General features: G+C 57.0%; 1 protein-coding gene across 1 annotated transcript in view; it reads left to right on the plus strand.

Moving 5' to 3' along the window:
- Positions 1-5,400: 5,400 nt before the first annotated feature.
- Positions 5,401-21,417, plus strand: part of RAI1 (retinoic acid induced 1) — a 117,274-nt gene continuing 101,257 nt past the window's right edge. Inside the window, exon 1 of the mRNA XM_045083650.1 lies at positions 5,401-5,810. The gene's annotated coding sequence lies outside the window, so the exon portion shown is untranslated. The remainder of the gene's footprint in view (positions 5,811-21,417) is intronic.

The following is a 21,417-nucleotide window of genomic DNA, read 5'->3' on the forward strand; positions in this document are numbered from 1 at the left end:
CTTTGAGTAGTTAGTGCCCAGAAGGTCTAGTTAAGACCTTTGGGAGACTTTGTGGGAAGAACCATGCCTCCCCAAAGTCAATTTTTTGCATTCTAACTGTGAGCACATTAATCTAAGAATTAGCACATTAACCTAGATTTTGTTGCATAGAAGATAATATATATGTATTTTCTATATGTTTTCTGAGCTTTAATTTCACTTTTTTAACTTGTTTAAGTTTTATTTATTTAAGTAGTCTCTACATCTGCTATGGGGCTCGAACCCACAACCCTGAGACTGAGAGCTGCACTCTCTTCCAACTGAACCAGTTGGGCGACCCTAATTTTTTTTTTCAAAATAAAATTAAAATTAAACTTTTTTTCTCTAATAACAAAGAAGTGTGCATTCCCAATTTAAGGGAATACGTGGTCAAAATGGCCTTTTCTTGAGATGACAAGGCCTTCAGAATAGGTCCAATGTCTGTCTTGCTCAGCAATCATGGGGGTGGGGTGGAGTGGGGTGGGTTCGGGGGGGCTGCAGCTTCTTTTCCTGGAGATGGAATCTAGAACAGGGCTTTCGCTCAACTACTGTGTATTGAATTAACTAACTAATGAGTGAATGAGTGGAGGATCCGAGTGATGCCTGTCTGGCCCTGGACCAGCGACTCGGGGACCCTTCAAGGGACATCCTGGAACTAGACAGAGTCCCCCTGACCCTACAGTGCTCAGACTCACCTGGAGCTAAGCATGGCTGGTACTTCCTCCTTTCAGTCTTTCTGTCAGAGATCAGAGGACTTGCAGGAAGCCCCGGGGCGGGAGGGGAAGGTGTCTCGCTGCTGCGTGCCCCCCTCCACTAACCCCCTCCTCTCTGAAATAGATGGCCCTACCTCTCTTCCCTGGCCTGCCTTCTTTCTCAAGAGGTGTGAACACCATCGGGACCCCTGCAAGAAATGGCTCTGATCCCTTTTGCCTTCCAGATAGCAGCACGATGGGCTCACTTCACAGAGGCAGGGAGGGAAAGAGAGCCTCGGTGGCCATGCCCAGCTCCCAGCTCCCAGCTTTTTAAACTTCTCAGGATAAGCCCTTTGAGGTCTTCATCTCCCCCTGTGGATACGATGGGCTCGGAGTCACGTTGTTCACCCTGAGGCAGGGCTGGGATGGGTCTTTCCCTCCACTTCATCTTGCTCCCCCAGTTACTAACTAAGCGGGGACAAACACTGAGCTGGCCTGTTCTGGGAACGCTTCCTCGCCTCACTGAGCCTCTATTTTTTCCTCTCCAAAAGGCGGATCTGAGTCTCCGCATCAATGACCAAAATGCACAGGGCCTGCCTGGCACACAGGGAGTGCTCAGTACTTGTGGGCTAACTACTCCCTAATGGGAGGCCTGCTGCTGCAGAAGACCTGCTGTGTAGGAACAGCCCAGAGCTCCCAGGAGCTTTGGTACCAGAGAAGGCAGGCTGGCAACCCAGGATAAGCTCCCCTGGGCACGTGGAAGCAGCTGAATCTTGCTCTGCACTTTCCTGCTCTAGGCACTTCCCCTCCGTGGCCTCAGTTTCTTGGTGTGGACCAGGGGGTTATTGGAAGGGGGATGTCTACCCAACCGTGTGGAGGCTTAGTGAAATGCTCCCTTCCTATTCTTTTGAGTGAGCAGATGATAAGCCTAGATCCTCCCCCTTCCCCTGTCCTCCAGCCCACAAGAGTCTCTCTCTCTCTAATAGAGGTCTTTGTCTCCTTTGAACTAGGAGAAAACTAGGGGGAGCTCAAGGTCAAGGCCACACAGATGAAGAACTGAGTCTTAAGACTCCTGAGGAGATGAGGATATCTCAAACACAGATGCTTTTGGGGGTCAGCTGGGTGATTTAAACGTGGGTATAGAACAATAGGTAGAATTTACATTCCTTGAAGGTATTTCAATTCCTCAAGAACTTAGACTCCTTAAAGGTATTCAACTCCAAATTCTCAAACACTTTGCTCTCCCCTCCAGTTAAGACACACCCAGCAGCCAGGATTTCACATGCAAGCCACCAAGTTTGAGACTTTTGTACCAACACTGTCTTTACTGGGGGGGGGCGTCTTTTGCCACACTGGGCCCCCTCCCTTCTGGCCCTCTTACCTGCATCCAGCTAAGAATGACAAGCAAGTTCTCAGCAGAAATCTTGGGTGCTGGCTTTGCTGACAGTGACCCCTGATCAGTTCCAGGTTCTCTTCTGAGAAGCCCCAGGACCTCCCCTGACAAAAACAGCCAGGGGAAAATCACTCTTCAGATCTCACATGTCACCTCCTCCAGGAAGTCTTCGCTGAATTCCTCAACAGGACCAGGTCATTCATTACACTCCATGCCTGTGTTCCACAGCACGCTTTTCCCAGGAAACTTTTACATCGCAACCCAGACTCTTACCTGATGTCTGAACCATAGTGGGAATAGGTAAATAAACTTGTCAGCTGTACAACCTCAGACAAGTGACTTCATCTCTTCTGAGACTTGATTTTCTTAACTGTAAAATGCATTATAATGAGGGAGGATTCAGAGAAGGTATGGAATGTGTGGTTGAAAAATGTCTCACAAAGAAATACAGGTCTTAATCCCTGGAAACTGACTGTTCTTGTGCATGGCAAAAAGCGGGGGGGGGTGGAGGGAGGTATCCTTGCAGATGTGATTAAATCAAGGGTCTCTTTTTTTTTTTTTTTTAGGATTTTTATTTATTTGATACACACAGGGAGAGATCACAAGTAGGCAGAGCAGCAGGCAAAGAGTTGGGGGGAAGCAGACTCCCCACAGAGCAGAAAGCCTGATGTGGGGCTCGATATGGGGCTCGATCCCAGGACCCTGAGATCATGACCTGAGCCAAAGGCAGAGGTTTAACCCACTGAGTCACCCAGGCGCCCTAAATTAAGGGTTTTGAGATGGGAGATTATCCCGGATTATCCACGTGTCCCTAATGTCATCACAAAGGTCCTTATAAGAGGAGGCAGGAAGGTTAAGGGAGAAAGTAGGAGGTGGGACAACAGAAGCTATTGTCTTCCTGCCTTTTCGTGCTTCTGGAGGTCATCAGGCGGTCACAAGCCATGAAATGCAGGCGGCCTCCAGAAGCCAGAAAGGTCAGGGAACGGATTCTGCCCCAGTGTCTCCAGAAGGACTAGCCCTGCTAACACCTCGCCTGGAGCGCCAAGGAACTGATTTCAGGCTCTTCTGACCTCTAGAACCATACAGAACACATGCGTGTCATTTCAAGCCACTACTCCGTGGTCATTCACCGCACTTACATTTTTTACTGTAGGTGCTCAACAATGACACTTGCCAGTTGTGGGGCCCTGCGCAGGGAGGTAGCAGCCCACTGAGGTTCCTGGTGTCAGGCCTTCCCCTCGGCTCTCCCAGAGGCAGGTTAAGGCAGCGAGAGAGAACACTGGCCATGGTGGGGGCTGGGAAGCTGCTAGCTAGATGAAAGGGGCCATACCCACTCAGCCAGTGTTTGACCTAAAACAGTAGCAGCATCCCCTGCATGCCAGGCTTGGGGCTAAACACTTCACACACCTGACTTAATTCAGTCCTCTCAACAATCCCAGGAAGTCGGGGACTGCTGTTATCACCATTTTACAGATGAGGCAACAGAGACCCAGCAAGTCTTAGAAACCTGGTCTCATCCACTCAAGAACATGAGATTAGAACTAGCTTAAAACAGTGCTGCTGGGGCACCCGGGTGGCTCAGTCGGCTAAGCGTCTGCCCTCCTCGCAGGTCATGATCTCAGGGTCCTAGGATCCAGCCCTGCTTCAGGCTCTCTGCTCAATAATGAGTCTGCTTCTCCCCTCTGCCTCTGTGTTCCCTCTCCCTCTGTGATTGCTTTTGCTCTCTCAAAAATAAATAAAATCTTTTAAAACAAACAACAACAACAAAAAAAAAACTAGTGCTGCTCACCTTGTGTCTGCCTCTACCTTGCTTCTCCCATTCACCATTCTCCATGGGAGACAGGTGGCTGAGCTCAGTGAAGGGCCCTGGCTGCAGGTCTGGGCTCTGTCACTTTCACTTGAGAACCTGGACAGGTGATTTCACCCCTCTGTGTCTCAGTCTCCTCTGTGAGCCTGCCTCCCAGAGGAGCTGCCAGGATCAAGCAGGACAACCCATAGAAAGAAGGACAGTGTCTAGCACAGAGTAAGGGGAACTTACCTACTGCTGTCCCTCTTTTACCGATGACGAAGCTGCGGTTTGATAGGAGACCTTGGTAGTCTCAGGGCACCTGGGAGCTCTAATGTTCCCCCTTCCCCACCATAGGACCAACAGACCCCAGAGGCTGGGGTCCTGGGGGGGCGAGGAGGTTCCCAGAGCTGTGGGTTTCTGCCTGAGCCCTGGTGAGTCAAAGCCTTGGAGAAGCAGTTGCTTAGGGAGCCTCTAAGTTCATAGGCTTATTCACTCACTCATTTACTCAGTATTCCTTTGTGTAAATTCTGCCAACGGCTTCCTTCCCAGAGCACCAGAACTTTGCATCCAAATTCCTCACCAGGCCCTCTGTAGCATTGAAGACAGAGGTCTTCCCTTAAGGCTCTGCATTCAGTGCACCCACCGTTGGTCACCTGGTTGTTTACCCACCAAGCTCTCCCCTATCTCAGGGCCTCTGCACTTCGCACTTTCTCTTCCCTCTGCCGGGAATGCTCTTCCCCAGACTCTACAAAGAGCAGGCTTCCTTCCTGTTGTTCAGTTCTCTGCTCAGATAGGCCCCCTTCTCTCACTTCCAGCTTAATAGCCCCTACCCGGCACTTCACCTGCTAATTTGCTTCCTAGAAATCATAACTCCCTGAAATACCTTCTTCGTGTATGTAAGCATTCGTTTGCTGTCTGTCAGTCCGCAACAGGATGTCAGCTCCATGACAGCAGAGACCACATGTCTCTGTTCGTTCCCTAGCGTCCAGCAAGGTGCTGGGAACCCAGTATGTGGAGAGATTTCTGTCCAGCCTATTAAGTTCAGAAATTGAAAAAAACGTTTCCCAATCCGAAAAGACGAGGTCACAGGGACGGCCGATAGTGGAGGGAATGCGGGAGCCTGGCCTAGCAACCAGGCCAGAGACTGGAAGCATCTGAGGGCAGGGTGCCAGTCCAAATCCTCTGCCCGAGGTTCCAGCCCCCACCCGGCCCCTAGTCCCACCGCGTCCCCTGGCCCGGGACCGGCCGTGCGAGTCCGGGAGGGCTCCACCTGGATCCCACGCAAGGCGCACTCCCCCACCCCTAGGACGCTAGGGAGGTTGAGCCTGCCTGGGGAGGGGGGTGGTAGGCGGGCGGAGATGTGGGGGGACGCGCAGTGGGGCGCGCGGACCGCCAGGGGGTGCTGTCGGGGCGCGCACGGCCCACCTGGCGCCCGGGGCCTCGAGCGAGCGCAGCCAGGCCGCCCGGGAACTTTTTTCCTCCCGCTCTCGCTCTCCTTCTCCCCCCGCGCGTCGCCCGCCCGCCCGCCCGCCCGCCCGTTCGCTCTTCCTGTGCGGAGGGGATCGCATTTCCCCGCGGCACCCGCGGACACCAGGCAGGCCCGGCCGGGTGCGCGGCCAGGGCCCGCTCCCCGCGCCGCCGGCTCCCCGCGCCCCCGGGCGCCGCCCCCGCCGCGGCTGGGCTCGGAGAGTCGAGTCGGAGAGCGAGGCGGCTGCAAGGGCGAGAGGCAAGCGGAGCAGGCCGCCCTGCCAGCCGCCCGAGCGCCGGCGCGAGGAGGGGGCGCCGCGGCCCACCCTCCTTCCTGCCTGGCCGCGGGCCGGCCGGGCCGCCGCGCCCTGACCCCCATGGCCGCCCGGGCCTGCGGGCCGCGAAGTCGCAGCGCCAGACCCAGGGCCCCCGAGTGAGCGCGGGCGCCGAGGTGAGCACCGAGCGCTGGGGCGCGGGGGCCGCTGCCAGGGCAGGGGCGGCGCGAGGCGTCGGGATCCGAGGCAGGGTGAGGAATGGAGGCGGGCTCGGGGGCTGAGCGCGCCGCGGGCCGGGATGTGGGGGTCCGCGAGGTCACGGCTTTGTGTGGTGTGGGGGTGCGCGAGGTCACCGGATGGCCGTCTGGGGGCGGTTCGCGGCGTGGGGGCGCGAGCGGCGAGGGTCCGTGTGCCTGGGGCTGTGCGTGCGCGGTGGCCCGGAGTGCCGCCGCGCGGGGCGTGGGGACGCGGGGGGCACTCGCCCGGCGCCGGGGCGGGAGGGGAGCTTTGTGAGTGCGCCCTGGATGGGGGGCGGGGAGCCGACTTGTGCGAGGGGGACCGGGGCCTGGCCTGCGGCGCGGCGCGGGAGGCAAGGCGCCGGGGGTGGGGGGGGCGGTGAGGGCCGGGCGTGAGGAGACGGGGCGCGCGGGGCTCCTTGCGGTGCCCCCCACGCGGGCCGCGGTGCCCGGGCCTGTGCACAGGCCCCGCGCGCGTCCCGGCAGGAAACGGCCCCGGAGGCCCGGGGAGCTCCGACGCGGCCAGGCCTCGGGCGCACGGGCCCTTCGGGGGTGACGTCACGGTCGGGGGCACCGGACACGCGAGACCCGAGTCCCCGGACCGCGGCGAGCCGGCCAGCTCCCTGGCCTCCGTGCCTGGGAGACAGGGGGCCCGGGAGGAGTGCTCGGGGACCGGGCGCCAGGCGGCGTCGCCGAGCGCGGCGGGGGCGACGGGGTGTCAGGACGCGGGGGTGACATTTGGAGGCTCGGTCGCGCGCCGGGGGCCTCGGAGGAGGGGCGGAGGGGAAGCGAAACATCAGCCAGGCCCGAGGCCGCTGCGGCCCCAGCTTCCTGGGACGCCCGTTTTCCCAGCCTGCCGTTGCCCTTCTTGGGGCTCTTAGTCCTCCTCAAATCCACGCCGAGGGCGGGAGTGCCGACCCGAGCCGTGCCTTCTTGGGAGCCAGCGACCGGGAGGCGGGGGGGCGGGGGGGGAGCGCTGGGATTTCGGCTCGGAGCGGACAAAACCGAGTGTAACAATGCGCTATTGGGGGGCTGGGGGAGGGGAGGCAGCGCGCCTGCATGGCGGACCCGGGCCCTGAGCTTCCCCGCTCGCAGCACTCCCTCCCGCAGCGCCTTTCCCATGCTTTCAGCAGGCTGATTCAAGGACCCACGCGGGACCCGCACGGCTCCCTCTCACCCAAAGTGCCGCCCCCCCCAACCCCCTCCCGCTTCATTTCTCTTCCAACGCAGCGGTGTGTGGAGGATTCAAGGGCATTACATCTGGTTGCAATCCGGTTTCAGGCCGCTGCCGGGCTGTTAAAACCTCGCGCTGACGTCAGAGCAGGGGAATTACTTCTTTTTATTTTATCTTTTTTTAGTTGTCTGCTGCCCTGGGAGGGGAGGCGGGGGTGGATTAGACGAGCTCCGAAGTGGAGGCGCCAGCGCCGTGGGAGCCCCAGGCTGGGGGCTCTGCTTCTCTTCATCCACCCTAGGCAGACCTTGCTCTGCCTAGGTCAGGCTCACCCAGTGTGGGGGCAGCCCTCGCTGTGGACTCCATGGAGGCCCCTCCCGACTGACCACACACCTGTGTTTCCAGAGGCTTCCTTGGGATGTGGTTCTGGGGATCTGGAAGCTGGAAAGGAATCTTGTGCCCCCACCTCCCGACAGCAGAAGGGGTATGTGGGACCCCAGGAGCATCCCTAGGAGCTTTGGGTGACCCACAGGAGTGAGCACAGACCTTCTGGGCTGGGCTGGGAGAGGCTCCATCACAGTTCTCAAGGCAAAAAGCCTTGGAAGGAAGCCGAGGTATCAAGACGGCCCAGGCCCCAGAAGCCAACTCTAGAGTGGGCTAAATAGGACATTTTCCAAGAGTCAGGGACCCCTCTGGCTTCTTCCTAAATGGAGGAAACTCACCCACTGGGCAAAACCATCTCTCTTCCACTGGACCAAGAGTCCCTTGCAGGTGCCCTCCCCCAGCATTTTCCTTTTAGACCCCAAGTCTAGAATGGTGGCTTTCAAACTCTGCCAGAAACTTGATTCAAGGATACATTATAAAATGTATAAGAAATACATTTTAGATCACAATTCTCTTCACCACCACTATATAAAACTGAAACAAAAGTTTAGTGAAATAGCTCTTTCCTCTACTTTACGGCTGAGCGGATACTTTCTGTTCTAGCCTATTTGAATTTTTTTTTTTTTAAAATGCTGGTTGCAGCCCACTGAATTGATTTCATAATCCACTAGTGGGTCATACCCAGAGTTTGAAAAAACAGTCCTACAAAATGAATCTGGCTTCTATTCATTCCACAAACATTACTTGAGGCTCTGACAAGTTCTCTCTTTTTTAATCACTCAAGTAATACTCGGATTCATTCTTATTGTGAAAAACGCAAATAACCCAGAAGTATAGAGAGTGAAAGTGTCCTCCGCACCCCTCCCACAAGTAACCCCAGTTAAGAGTTTGAATGTGTCCTCCTAGACCGTTCTGCTGTTCGCTTGCATGAATATGTATGTATCCTATATGCCGAAAGTTAGTTTTCTTTTACCCCAGCTGAGAATACCTCTTGGGCTCTTTAAGTTCCTGGCTCCTTTCCATTGTCTTGGGGAGGCTGTAAGGTGAGGTGCCCCAAGGCAAGGCTCAGGGTTGACTCCTGGCTCTGCCACATACCAAATGAGTTACCTCTCTGTGTCTGCATCTGCGACTCCTGTCTGACCAGTGGGGATGATGCGGGTACTGGCCCCATAAGACTCTAGTGAAGGCGGAATGAGTTATTCTGTGTAAACACACAAAGCTTAGAACAGTACTTGTCCCACCAAATGCTGGTTGGCACTATCACCATTATCAGTGCTTGTTTATTTCCGCCACAGTCCGTGCATGCATTGTGTTGCTTTTACTTAATTTATTTGGGAGAGTGCGTGTAAGCAGGGGAAGGGGGAGAGAGAGAGGAAGAAATAATCTTCAGACAGATTCGCCGTGGAGCACAGAGCCCAGTGCAGGGCTCTATCCCACAACCCTGAGATCATGACCCGAGCTGAAATCAAGAGTCAGTTGCTCAACCAACTGAGCCAGCCAGGCACCCCATCTTCTTCCTTTTAATGGCCACCTGTGGCTGTGAGGTGGATGCCCACCCCCCACTTTCAAATGTATGGCTCCACAGGGAGGGATGGGGGGAGCAGTGGACACTGGGCAGGGTTTCTGTGGGAGAGGTACCTGGGCTCACTGACCCCAAGGGAAAAGGTATTTTCCAAGGACCCACCATTTCTGACCTCCCGTGCTTGGTGCACCCACCTCCAGGAAGGTCACAGCCCAGTGGGTGACTGAGACCCAGAAAATACCCAGGGGAACCCACATTGTTATGAGAGTCGAGCCAGGTTTCAGGGGGGGAAGAAAACAGGTCCCCCTGTGAAGGGCCCACGTGTTATGGGGATGATAAGGGCCAGGGTGTAGGGCAGCGTCTTTGGGAAGACTTGTCCATGCAGAGGGAGACCATGTAGAATTCCCTTCCGAGACGGGCCCAACAGATCACTTGAGCTTCAGGATTCCGTCTCGACTGAAGTTGGGAGCTTTAGGGAGGCAGGGGCTTCGTGGAAGAGGGGGCTTGGAAAGCAGGTGCTTCGGCACGGGTAAGTGAGAACAACAGGCGGGATCCTGGTGGAGGGAGCACACCAGCAAGTATTTGGAGGCTGGAACGGACGTGGCGCGTGTCCCGTGGCCAAGAGGGGAGGAGCCAGCTTGGAGAGAATGATGCCGGGGGAGGCCGGGCTGTTGCTGGGGCCTCCTGGGGCCTCCCTGCCTCCGTCCCACCCCCTCCCAGTATGGGCCACACTCCCAGAGTGATCTTTCTCAACCGCAGCAGATACTTCCAGGGGTCCTGCTGCCCTCTGAGTGCAGGTCTAGCCCGTGGTCCTTCCCCCATGCCGGGGGCCCCTTCTGGTGTCCTCCGCCTGCTCTGCCCCATTCAACCCCCTTCCATCCCCTCCAGCCACAGCACAGCCTTCTTCCCGGGATTCATCCTTGCCTCTGCACATGTGCCTGGGCTGCGGCTTCCACGTAGATGCCCTTCACCTTCCTCCCTGCCTCCCAAGACCAAAACAGACACGTCCTGTCTCCTCCTCCTCTGACCTGTGAGGCGGACTGAGTCATCTCCCTTTGTCTATACCCGCAGCCTAGCGTTTATCCTGGCATTATCGGGAATTCTGTCAGTGTCTGTCCTCCCCACAGTGCTGAAGCATCCAGGCCCAAGAACACACCTCCCTCCTCTCCTGGCCCCAGTGCCAAGGGCGAGGCCTGGAACACGGGAGACACTTGGAAATGCTTCCTGGCAGGAAGGGCTAGGTGCGGTGGGCCGAGTGAGAGTCCCGGCACTGTTTCTGTGCGCCCGGAGATCCTGGGCAGGCGCCTGCTGGCGCTTTGCAGATTCTCAGGGCCCTGGTCAGAGGATTCTGTTCTGCCAGACTTCTGAGAGAAGAGTGAGGCCAGAGAGGGGCCCAGAACCCCCAGGCTGCTCCCTGAGGGGGCCCAAGGAGAAACTGGCTCGGCCTGTTTCCCCGGGGATTGAGGAGACTGTGTGAGGCAGAGCTGTGCCCTGTGCCTGGGTAGGTCACTGGGGATCCAAGACTGGAATTTGACACGGGTAGGGGGGTGGCGGGCGACAGCGAGGGTGAGTGCCAGGGGCTGAAGGCAAAGACTGGGGCTCTGCTGGCAAAGGAGAGATTTTGTTCTGCTGGTTCTTGAACCCTAGCAAACCATGCTCCTGAGGGAGGGAGGAAACCTCCTCCAGAAGGGAGGGAGGAAAGAGGGAAAGGGAGGTGAGGCAGGAGAAGAAAAGGTGGGGGGAGAGAGAAGCGGGGAGGGAGGAGGGAAGGAGATGCTCTTATTGCTAAATAGTATGCGGAGACTCAGAAAAGGAAATACCCAGGAGTACTAGGGCTCTGACGCTGAATGTTCCTTCCTTCCCTCAGCAGACTCCCTCTCGGGTTTTTGCCCTCAGCCTCGTGCTCACCCTGTGACCCAGAGACCAGCCAGCCTGTGGTCTGACCTTCCAGGCCCTCCAAGTCCAAGGACCAGGGGGGGCAGTGGACATCCACTTTCTCTACAAAGTGATCGGCCTCAAGGGAGCAGGCATCCCGGACACCATGGAGGGCCAGGAGCGAGTCCTGGGAGGGAAAACAGAGTCAGCAGGCCAGGGAGTGGGCACTGGGGGCCATCCGTTAGGAATTGTGGGGACATCTCCCCTCCGCCCTTAGGCCTCGGTCTCAGCTATAAATTGGGGAGTCACCATCTTGGGGCTTAGAAAGTAGAGGACTGAGTAGAGCGAGCTGAACGAACGGGGACAGGCCCCACGCTGGGGGGTCTTGAGGAGGCACCTGCCCCTGTTTCCTCGAGTTCCCCCTTGGAGACTGTGCACCCGGCCACACGGTGGGGGAGCAGAAGCACGGGTGGGTCGGGATTTGGAGAGAGGTTGAGTTCCTGCCGCTGCCCCAGGCTGGTCCCCTCCCTCTCGTGCCAGTGGTGGGAGCGCTGGTTTCTGCAGGCGTTAAGTGTGAGGCCAGTGTCGGGCTGTTTTGGGATCAGGGAATGAGGAGTTCCACACTTGGGGTTAGGCCAGCCTGGGCACAGTCCAGCTACAGACTGCCCTCTCCGAGGCCCCGTACCCCGACCTGTCCAGTAGGCATCGTCCGCAGCCCCTCCGGATCGCACGCAGCAGACGGGGCTTTTCCTCTTCCTGTTCCCAGACTCAGCACGTGGAAAAGATGGCAGCTTTGTGCCTCTAAACCTTCCTGGCCGGCACACGGGCCAAAACCAAGTTTCTTTTCCGGCTCCGGTTGAGGAGATGGGTTGAGCGGGTCTTTGTTACATAGCGGGGCAGGTGAGAAGGAGAGTTTCCTGGCGAGAGCTTCTGTTTCCAAAGTGGCTCTGTCCCAGTGTCGTGGGTGGGCCCGGAGAAAGCCTCCAGCAGCTGGGGACTTCGGCGGCTCTGTGCCCGGGTAACCACGCGCTCACCCATTCGCTCACTCATTCCTGAATCACATATGGAGGCCCCGTGGCTCCCCCAGGGCGCTGGGAACACAGCCACGGCATCTCTGCTTCGGCCTCGTGGCGGAGCACGGGGATCTGGAGCTTAGCCGCCCGGGTTCAGATCCCAGCTCTGCCCCCTGCTAACCTGGACGAGGTCCTGATTTCCTTGGCTCAGTTGCCTCACCTGTAAGATGGAGAAGGTGACAGCACCTTCCTCATAGGACTGTGGGGAGAGTTCATGAGTTAATGCTCGTAAAAGACTTCCAACAGCACTGGTACATAGACGGTGCTAGAGAATGGTTCCTCCTGTTTTTGCTTCGCGCCCTGAAGAATGGCACAGAAGGGCTCTGTGCTGGCGAAGTGTGTCCCAGCCAGGGCTTTCCTGGTAGGAATGACAAGGGAAGGGAAGGGAGTGGCGGGCAGCCTTCCCAGCCCCTTCGAGACAGGCCAACTTCTTGAATCAGCGCTTGCCACCTCCAGGCCTTGTTGGACCCTTCCCTGGTGACCCGGAGCTCTTTCTGTCAGGAGAGCTCAGCGGTGAGGCCTCACGGTAGGGAGGCCCTGCTAGAGCCTTCTTCACTGGGAAAGGCCGGCTGCAGACTAGGAAAGAGTTCAGGATCACGCAGCGTTTGCTGACCAAGGCATCCCCAGGCACCACAGGCCGCCAGACCATGTCCCAGTGTCCTCTAGCAGCTCCTTCCAGCCATCTGAGCCTCGATTTCCTCCCTGACCAAGAAACGAAAATCACAGCACCCCCTTCATAGTTTTGTTTTAAAGAGGAGTTTTAAAACAGATTGTGCCTCTAGAGCACTGAGCTGCACTTGGTAACTCGCAGAGTGGTGAATCAGTGTCCCATTTGTAATAATAAAAAGTCTCAGAAAATGTAAATTGAAAACCACCTGACAGAATCTTCTTGGGCGGGGGTGGGGGCATCCACAAGCCCTGCAGGACAAAGAATTGTGACAGTGACTGGAGAGACTTCTGGATGCCCAGAGAAGTTTAGCTGGCATAGCAAAGTCACACAGTAATCCAGCGCCCTGGCGAAGGGGAAGCCAGAACAAGGCCTCGGTCTGGTGCTCTTGATGCTTTGAGACTTACTCGTCCAGTGATAGTTACGGGCAGTCAGCCTAATACACAGCTGAGGTCACGTGGGCCTGTCTTCTGGAAGCTTCTGGTCTGATAGGTCAAATTAAATCTGTACAAGATGATGATGATAAGAGGTAAAGAGAAAATAAAACTCACCTGTTTTCTCTGGGGGAAGGAGGAGGGGTCCTGCATTCATTCCTTTTGGGAGGGCACTGTGCCAGGCTTTAGGGTAGTGCTACTTCATTGGGGGCGAGTCTGACCCTCCAGAGTCATGCGGGCCATGTGCAGAAACATTTTTGGTTGTCTCAACTGGGGAGGTGCTGGCCTCCAGTGCACAGAAGCTCAAACGTGATGAACATCCTGGGGTGCACGGGATAGGCCCCACAACACATTATCTGGCCCAAGATGTCAGCGGCGCCAAAGGAGGTTGACCCCCTGCCCCGGAGAGTTGGTACTGGCTAAGCAGATGCCACCCCTGTCCTTTTGAAGCTTCTACCTTGGGAGATGGGCAGCCGTTAAAGACGTGATTGCATAGATGTGGGGTTAATCGTCCTGTTGCAAGCTAAGAAGGTAAAGTGCAGGAAGGAGAGACCTTGGGGAGGGCACAGCCCAGGCAGTAGCTCAGACGCAGAAGACTAGGGTGTGTGGAGGCAAGGGCAGATGCCTGGTGTGTGTCTGGCAAGACAGCAGAAAATGATCCAACTTTGGTGGCCTCCAGAGGCAGGGAGAAGATAAAGGCCCACAGGAGCCGTCATCAGCCGGGTTTCAGGGAACCATAGCTCCCAGAGTGCGGGACCTTGGGGGCCTGAGGGGACCTGCCCAGGCCTAGTGGGGGGCGTGGAGTGCTGTCCTTCCCTGGGGCCCCAGCCTCCACCCTTTCTCTCCTTTGCATCCCTCTGATAGGTGGGAGAGAAGCAGGAAAAAGGAAAGAGAGAGAAGAGGAAGAACATATTTTCATTTCAAACACAGTAGGGGTGGGGGAGGTAGGAAGGAATCTGGTTTAGGATACCTTTGAGACAAGCACAGAAAATCCCCACCGTGGCCCGAAATAGCACTAAAAACAGACGTTTTGGCAAATCAGACTTAATTGAGTGGTTCTCTTTTCTTGAGTCCAGCAGGATGTGGATGGGAGCTGGCTTTGTTCCCTTAGGGTGACATTGTCCCCTGGGGCCCTTGCCCTGGCTAATTAAGCAGAGAGGCCCAGGTCTCCTGGGCAGGACAGGAGCCTGGGGAGCTCAATCTGGAAGCCCTTGGCCTTGGCCTGAGTGTTCCGGAGGGCCAGAGATGGTGACTGGGGGGACGACCAGCAGCAGGGCCACATGGGTGAGAGCAGCAGTGGGAGACATCTGGTTCCTCTAAGAAATGGACGCCTGTCTCTCTGGCTGCTGAAAGGAATCACAGAGAAAAGCCATCCTTTAACAAGTGCCTGCTATTTTCATGGGCATTGAGTGGTCCGTCCTCTCTAAGCCTTATCAACTGCCCTATACAGATTGTCAAGGAAGCTGAAGCCCAGAGAGGCTAAGTGACCTGTTGGACATCACACAGCAACCAAGTGGCAGTGCTGTGAGGATACGGCATCCCCTGGCTCTGCCCACTCCTTGCTCCTCTTCTCATTGAGGTCATTCATCGAGTCGACTGAGAACCACTGCTGTGAAATGATACTGCAGCCCTGGTAGGAAGTTTTTTGGGCTTAGAGTCAGGCAGACATGAGCTTGAATCCTGTCAGGGGCAGTTTGTCTCTGTGGCTTTCTCTCATGGAGCCTCCTGCAATATGTGGGCATAATCATGCCTTTATCCTGAGTTGCCGTAAGGGTTAAACTCTGCATGGAGGGGACAGGAAGGGGAAGAGGGAGGCCCAGGGAGGTTAGGACCTGCCCTGGGCCACCCAGTGTGGCAGGGTACAATAAAAGAGCCCTGGGTGGAGGGAACCGGGAGAGATTGTTAGATCTGGTGCAGTATCAGTATTGGGTTTCTTTATTTGAACGGGGAGAGAGGGCAGCCCCCACTCTGCAGGTAGAGAAGGTGGTGTGGAATGCGGGTGTTTATTTTTCTTTGCCTGTGAAAGCCCTGTTTCAGCTCAGGCCAATGAAGCCTCCCAAGACACTGCGGAGGGTGCCCAAGGCTGTACACTCTGGGGTGCCCACCATGCAGAGAGGGATCTGCTCAGGTGCCTGCCCAGGGTCGGCACTGAGAGGGCACCTACCACGTAAGGTTCCCAGTGCAGCCTGTAAGCCCTCATCCCAGAGCCTGGGATACGCAGGAACCCCCAGAGAGAGTGAGGGGTGGGGGAGGGCCATAAAAGCAGGGTGTCCCTCTGCCTTCTCCAATTCAGCCCTCCTGGCCCCATTCATCTCCTTATCTCCTGGCAGCCCAGGGGCTGCTGGGAAGTCAGGGGCTGCCTTCCTGATTGACGAACAAAACAAGCCTTGCTCACAAAAGGAGAGGGGAGGTTGGCTGGGCCTCTTGGGCTCCCCTCCCCCTGCCCAAGCCCCTGGCTGCAGGCATCTTTCCTGTTCCACCAGCTGACACCCTACATTCTGAGAGGCAGCCAGGGGGCTGCAAAACTGTTATGGGCCGGGCTGCCCCAGCTGGGTGCCCTGGCACTGGGGAGGTGGATTCGAGGAAGGTTGGGGTAGCTATGAGACAGGGCATGCTGGAATGGCTGCCTCCTCCTTCCCTTCAGCTGGCTGGGAGGGCAGCTTGGAGAGGAAGCCAGGCCGGCAGGTAGCAGAGAAAGACATCGGATCCAGGGGGAGCAGCAGAGAAAGCAAACAAATAGGGCTTTGTGTGGCTGCAGATTGGCGTCTCAGAAGGGAAGCCAGGCCTGTAGTAGTGGGAAGGAGGAGGGACTGGGAGGCCAGGCCATTGCTCTGGGCCAGAGATAGGCGGCTGGACCAGCCCAGGCTAGGCGGCCAGGGAGCAGGGAGTGCCACTGTGTGTGGACAGGCATCCAGAGTCACAGCCTGGCTGAGTCCCAGCTCTGCCACTTCACTCCTTAACAGATCTGGGCTTGTTTGCCCACAAAACCTGGGCAGAGTCACTCTCACGCAGGACTTGGAAAGCTAAGTCATCTGTCCCGACTGGCTTGGCCCAGTCAGTGTGAGTGCCCATCCTACTCCTGTCCCCATTGTTGCTGGGAGAACACAGGGTAAGGAGATCAGGGTCTCCTGAGGTAGTTGTCCCCTTAGCTGGGTCTCCAGGGAGGGCAGGGATGGCTGCTCAGAGCCATGGGCGCTCTGAGGACCTTGATGGCAGCTGTACCGAGGGGAAACAGGTTTTCGCTGTTCCATAACAGACGCTTGGGGTGTAGGTGGGTAGAGGCTGGCATCCCAGGCCCCCAGGCCTGGGGAACGAAATGCTGCCCTGCCTGCTTCCCGAGGGTGGAGGCGCAGCAGGCTGGGGGAAGGGACAGAGCCCGGAAGACAGAGACGCTGAGGGGGCGTTTGGTGGGGGTGGCGCGGGGGGGGGGAGCGGGGAACGGGTGTCAAATTCAGGATCCTAGCTCGGGTAGCCCCTGCTCGGTCCGCCTCTGGGGCCAGGGCGGGCATCGGGCCTCGGGGGAAAGGCTTAGGTAGGAGCTGGCAGGCCAGACACACTGGCAGCTCGATTATCGCCTCCGGGGCCATTTCCTCTCCTCTCCTCAACCTCGAGAGGGGGCGGCGAGAGGGCAAACGCCCGCGCTTCCTGCCCTCCCCTCCGCACCCCTCCCGCGGCGCCCACCATCTTGGCCGCGTCGGGGCCTCCTCCGCGGCGTCCGGCCTGACAAGCCCCGTCCGTCGGGCGGGCAACGCCGGGAGGGGTCGGGAGCCTCTCGGCTCGGAGGCCGCGCGGGGGGGCGGGGCGGGGCGGGGCGGCCGGCTCCCGTCGCCAGGGCAGCGCCCCGTCCCGGCGTGCTCCGCGGGGCCGCTGGGCGGGGCTGACGAGGCCCCGCCCCCTCGCCGAGTCGGTCGGTGTCTTTCCGGGAACCCAGAGCTGTGGGCAGTGACTTCCAATCGAGCTTAGCTCTGCGACTGGATCCTGTGCGACTCAACTTCTGGACGGGCTCTGTGAGCAGAGCCCCGCAACCCCACATCATGGGCAGCAGGAAGCGCCTCCTGGGGACCAGGCTCCTGGAGAGGCTGCGGCCCCTACTCCCTAAGCAGGGAAGTCGCTGCAAGTAGGGCCTGGCCTCCAGGCCACGCTGTCCCGGCGCAGCTCGGGCCCTCCAACTCTCCCATGGGCCAGCCGGGCCTACCTCCCTACTAAGGGCAAGAAAGAGGAGGGGCCAGGAAGGCACCCCTGACACACACCACGTCGTCCAAGCCTGGACGCTGCCACCCAGACGGTCTCCCTCCAGCCCAGGAGCACGGGCCTCCCCTAGTTGGCAGCCATTGGGGCTGTCTGGCCAGGAGACACATTCTTCCCTCCCGAGCCTGGGCACCCCGCCTGCCCTGGGGGCAGCCCCTTCCGGAGCTTTGCTGCCAACCCAGCCGTTCCTCCACTCTTCCTTCGTTCTAGTGCCTTAAGTCCCCGACCTGGTCACTCCAGGGCCGCCTTCTGACCCCCAGTCTTTTCAGAGGCACCGACTCCTCAGATCCTCTGTCCCCCAGGCCCCCCCCCACACACACACCTGGATTGGGCAGGAAGCAAAATTGAATGCCAGCCTTTAGGTCTTGGAAGAGAGGCTGTGTGCCTGTTGAGCAACTGCCCCTTGGCCTTTCTCAAGCCTCACGCGATGCACACTTGAATGGAGATAGTGAGGAGGGGCTTTCAGATGCAGTAGGAGGCACTCAGGCTTGGTATCAGAGAACTTGCCCGTCCTAAGCATTTTGTTTTTAATGAAATTATCATGTTACTATGTTGAATTTAGAAAGATCTAAATATACAGTTAAATAAGTAAAAAGCCCGTGTTTCCATCTCTACCCCTACATAACCACTGTCAACATACTTTTTTCTAGACAGATGATAAAGAATTTATGATAAGAAAATGTAAAATATGGGACCATTCTATGTATTTGGTTTTGTAAGGCACTTGGTGGGGTTTTTTTCTCACTATAAAAGGAGGACAGGCTTATTATAGACTTTTGGAAAATATGACAAGTTAAAAGGAAAACAATTCACCCATACTCCCAGTCTCCAAAGGCAGCCACATCTGACTTCGCCCCCTGTTCACGGGTTTTTTTGTTGTTGTTGTTTAAGCATGCCATCATTCCTCCTGTGTGTACCATTTGATATCCTGCTTTTCCCACTTAATGTTGTGTAACACTCTCCTTTCTCCCCGCATCTGTGGGAGTCTTGAGAGAACCGGAACCACATTCTTCTGAGATATTCAGAAAACACCCGGACTGGATGATCCCTTCCTGACTTTGTTCAGCCTCTCTCCACGGGCAGACAGACCCTCAGAGAAGCCCTTCGTCATTGCCACTTACCTCTGATAAAAGCAGCGGGAGCCAGGGGGGTCCTGCTAGCTGGGGGCAGAGGAGGCCACCTAGCCTGCTCAGGGACACTGAAGACTCCTGCCCCCCGCTGAGATGCAGGTCCCAGCAGCAAGGGGCTTTAATTGGCCCCAGCTGCCTGAGGCTGCAGTGAGGGCTCCGACCTCAGCCTCATTCCAGCCTCCTTTTCCTGAGCTGTGCTCAGACCCAAAGACCCTTTGTTGGTCCTGGGATGCACTTTCTGTTGCCTCTGTCTGTCCTAGGAGCCATTTTTGCTGCCCTAGGCTCCTCCTCCTCTCCCTCGGGGCATGCAGGGCTGGCATCAGGCACAACCTCCCTAGGTCCAGCTGCCCCTCAGGCCCGGCTGCAAGCTGTCCTTGCCCTACTCACCCCCGCTGCCTGGCCTCCTCTTCTTCCCCATTCCCTAACAGTTCAGTTTTAACACTTCCAAGTCCTGTGTGAAACAGGCCTTGGAAAATCACAGTTGCCAGGGATGGATTGGCATTTAAAAGGCATCCAAGGCTTGGGGGAAAAAAGCTGAAAAGACAAGAGAATGCAGGGCCCTGTCTCCGAGCAGCAGCTGGATTTAGTGGATGGAAAATCACAGAATGCCCCTTTCCCTGGGAATAACACCCCTGGCAGAAGGGCAGCGGGTGGGGCACCAGACACCATGCCCCAGTGGCCGCCACCTGCCACCACCACGTGCTCTCCGAAATGAAAAGATGTGGGAGGGCTATTGTGAGCCTCCAGCCAATGGCCCTGTAAATTATATTCTCTTAACAGGTTTATGCATTTATAAAATATTTAAGACCCGTCTCGCTTTACCTGCAGCAAGGAGGCAGCCAGGTTGGGGCCGAGATTGATGCTCCGAACATGATTTATTTATCTGGATTTTCTCTTCTGGGCTGGGCGCCGCCTACTGTATGGAATTTAACCAAGTGGCGAGATGGGTGTGTATCTGTGTGTTCGTGGGCTTAGGGGCTTGTGTGGGCAGCATGTGGCTGTGTCCATTGACCGGTGCGGGGGTGGGGGAGGTTTCTGTACATGGAGGGGGTTATGGTTCTTCTGTGGCTGGTACATCCAGGCACGTGTGTGAGTCTGTCTGTACTGGACTGCTGAGTATGTGCCTGCATGTGTGCGATTCATGCATATGGGTGGGGGGGTCTGTGTTTGTGACTGGGACCGATGTGTGGTTGTGTGTACGTATGTGTGTGTGTGTCTGGGCTGGAGAAATGAGCTGAGGGGGTTGGTCTGTCCTAGCATGTCTTGGGTACTCAGGTGCACTGGTTCAACGGGGGAGGGGGGCCATGCTCCTTTGTGTGTGTGTGTGTGGTTTGTATGTCTGCTTTTGTGGGCAGGGGACCTGTGTATGTGGCTGAGTGTTTGTCTTCTTGTTAATGCGTTTATCCTGTGGTGTGAGGCCTGTTCCTGTGTGCATGTGGAGTGTGGTGTAGGACTTTTCCCACCTACTTTTTATCAATGGTAGAGGCCGTCGGGGTCACTGACCGGGTTGCTGGGCGGAACTCAGCGATCTGAGTTCGGTGACCCCGGTGGGTAGCTGTGCCTCAGGCCCCAGGAAGGACTGGCTTTGGGGGCTGAGGGGACACTGATAATCCCTGACCCTCTTCCAGCAGAACTGGGCCTTCCCGGAGCTCAGAAGTCAGAGGAAACTGTGGTCAGGGTCACTGTGGTCCAGGCCTGCATTTCACATACAGGGAAACTGAGGTCCAGAGGCCACACAGCCTGTCAGTGGCCAAGCCAGGGCCTTCATGCAGAGCCCAGCACCCGCTCTTGTCCTCTGCTCTGGAGCAGCATCTCTCTGGGCCTCAGTTTCCTCTTCTGTTACACGGGAGTAGGTTCTTGGGTCCCTGTGTCCCTCTCACACAGAGCATCGGGGCTGTAACGGCCCAGGCAGAGGGAGCAGGAGCTTGTCAAGGATCAGTGAGTCTAGTCCAGCCAAGAGGCTGGGAGCGAGAACAGCAAGGAGTGACTGGGAGATCTCTGCTCTGGGCGCTGAGATCCAACCTGAGTCTCAGAGGGCTATTCTGTACTTGGACCATTGTCTCTGTCCCTTCGCCAGCCACAGCCCCTGGCCCAGATGGGGCCCAGAGGCCCAGGAAGTGGCAGGCATTTGGTTTTCCTCAGCCTTGTGACAGCCCTCAGCGGCCCCCCAACACACACACCCTTAGCAGCTAATGCGTCTGTCACTACTTTCCTAATGAGGCAGCTGAGGGCCCCCTGGGGCAGATACCTTTGCAGGCCAGCCTGGCAGCTGAGGGGGTGGGCTGGCCTCAGGGTCAGGTTGGGAAGAGGGGGGCCGAGCCCCTCTCCTGGCTGTGGAGGCATGGAGGTCTGTCCAGATCCACGAGCCAGCCATGAGGCGAAGTGTGTATGTGTGTGGATGGAGGGGTATCTGAGGGCTGGGGAGGCAAGAAAGCCCCCACCCCGGAATGCATTTTTCTTAGGCATTGTGACTACTTGTAGTAATAATACTTGATATGACAGACAGATATGTTTGCAAGCCTCCTGCGGTCCAGGACTGAAATCAGCCCTGATGTGGGTATTTGTGATCCCTGCCCTGGGAAACGGGTGGCCAAGGGGGAAAAGACAGCAACCGAATAATCAAATTATTGGTGTCATTATACATTCGTGTATGGGAATGCACATTTATCACAAGCCAAGACCGAGGCTTGAAGAGTACATTGCAAAAGCTACTCGTGGAGAGAGGAGTCCTGTGTCTCGGCTACAGACTGTCCAGGACACGTGATAAAGGCACATCTGGGACTGAATGAGTTGGGAGAGTTTTGCTGTGTGGCCCCAGGGAACGGCCTACCTTCTCTGAGCTCCACAGGGGCTAGAAGTTTCCTTCTAGCTCCATCATCTCTGAGTGGAACTCGGGCAGCCTGTGTCTCCTCTTGCTGTGCTCTTTGCCTGCCCCACCAGGGCCCTCAAGACATCTTTCGGCAACAACCTTGACTTTGGAATGCCGGAGGCACTGCCCCAGGGGACGCCGGGAGCCACAGCGCAGCAAGGCTGCCTCAGGCCC

Source organism: Mustela putorius, unplaced genomic scaffold (assembly GCF_011764305.1).
Source record: "Mustela putorius furo isolate JIRA1106 unplaced genomic scaffold, ASM1176430v1.1 tig00000731_pilon_pilon_pilon, whole genome shotgun sequence".
Lineage (NCBI taxonomy): Eukaryota > Metazoa > Chordata > Mammalia > Carnivora > Mustelidae > Mustela > Mustela putorius.